The sequence below is a fragment of the Aplysia californica genome, unplaced genomic scaffold (assembly GCF_000002075.1).
Source record: "Aplysia californica isolate F4 #8 unplaced genomic scaffold, AplCal3.0 scaffold00141, whole genome shotgun sequence".
In the NCBI taxonomy this organism is placed as follows: Eukaryota; Metazoa; Mollusca; class Gastropoda; order Aplysiida; family Aplysiidae; genus Aplysia; species Aplysia californica.
In genome coordinates, this window is record NW_004797411.1 from 180934 (window position 1) to 182947 (window position 2014).

Below are 2014 nucleotides of genomic sequence, written 5' to 3' on the forward strand. Positions count from 1 at the left end.
TCTCTATGTCTCTGTTTCTCTCCTTCTCTCTCTCCTTCTCTCTCTCTATCTCTATGTCTCTGTTTCTCTCCTTCTCTCTCTCCTTCTCTCTCTCTATCTCTATGTCTCTGTTTCTCTCCTTCTCTCTCTCCTTCTCTCTCTCTCCCTCTGTCTCTTCCCTCCTCTTCCTCTCCATCCCCCCTCTCTCTCCCTTTCTCCAGGGTAGGTATATAAACCTCAAGAGAACCTGACTGACCCTGTACCCAGGTTACCTCCAGGCTACCTCCAGGCTAAGTAAGGTGTGTTGTGTTAGGATGTAGGGGTCATAAAAGGTACGTAGGCATACATCATGTATTGCTACAGTGCAGTATTTTCTCTCAAATATCGCTGAGGATAATTATGTTCCGCAAAGTGGACGCAGTAATGCAATATCATGTATTATGAAAGTGCGCTTTTATTACCCTCCCTGTATTTGTTTACAGTTTTGCAAGAGTTGTATAAGCATGTGTGCCGTTATGGTAAAATCAAGCATTTGTCAAAATAATGAAATCAAAGTGATTGGCATTTTCCATACGTGAGGCAATTTCTTGCAGGGTTTTTTTTTCACTCAATAAAACACATTTCCGTGTGAATTTTACTATCTTGATCAGATCATTGATCAAAGGCACCTAAAAGAGTGAACTTGCAAATATTAAGTATACTCAAGGTTTAGAAATTTGTAAGCTATGACAGCTATTTTCTCGCTAATTTTACCCCTGGCACTAGTTTAACCCCGCTTTTTTTAAATGGTTAAATTTGTCCCAACTTTTATTTATGCTAAAAGGCTTCTTTTTCGTCGAAAACACGATTTAAGATTATACTTATAAGTCCATATGTCCAAAACCTGACAAGCGCCTGATTCCAGCGAATCTTGACATATTACACAATAGCTTTTAAAAGAAACTTTAAAATGTATTCACCTAAAATGCCGTGTTAAAGCCTTGCACTACTCACTCATGCAAGGTACCAATGTATAGCTAAATGACTTCTGCATCATCTGACACGTTAGCTTTTCATCTACAATAAGAAACGCCCGAGATACGGTCATTCAAAATTAACCTTTATTAATCAAGACCTTACAAGTGGGTGGTTGGCGGGTGCTCTAGTGTGGTTTGCTTTTTTTTCTATAAAACATCTATCGTCTTTGTCTCCCCTCCTTTTTTGTGTTTGTTACTCTCTTGTATCCCCTCTAATCTTCGACACTTATATGACCTTATTGTGTTGCAAGCGCCGTAAAACTCTTACTAAAACTAAAAGACTTTACAAAGTTTTGTGAAATCTGAGAACGTTAAGAATGTTTGAGCGTATATTGGTTTGCATTACTGTTGGTGGAATGGACCTGTGTAAGAAATCAAACAAATGGAGAATATTATTATTGTTTTATAATAGTTTCTGCAATGAAAAATATGTTATTAATGTAGTTTCGAAAAGAATGGAAAACAGACCAGCAAATTTGAAATTAAATTGTACTTATTAGCATTTTGTTGAGGGCCCATTAGTTTCAAGTAAAGTCTTAAAATCCTAAGATCAGGGGTTCCAGTTCTGTAAACGTGATGAAGTATTTTACTTTATGAGTTTCCTCGATTCATTCTATCACATCTTCTTTTACTTAACTTTTCATATCGTTTGCGTATTTTGTCTCTGCATTAATGTGTGTATATGAAAGGCACAGGGGGAAAACGACTGCAGTCACGAACTGGAAATTGTGAGGGTGCCAATTTTAAAAGCTTGTGGACTCGTAACTCCATATTTGTTTTACTGGTGGTTTATTGTTAAGTGTTGTTCAATGGTAAATCAAACAACAATAATCAACCAACAGTTGAACAGAAATACAGTTATGAGTCAACAGGCGTTCAAAATTGGTACCCTCAAGATTTTCAGTTTGTGACTTCAGTCGTTTTACCACTGTAGGGGGGCTCTCGTGGCCTAGAGGTAAAGGTGTTGGCCTCTCATTCAAAGGTCCCGGGTTCGATTCCGGGTAGCGACCAAAAAATTT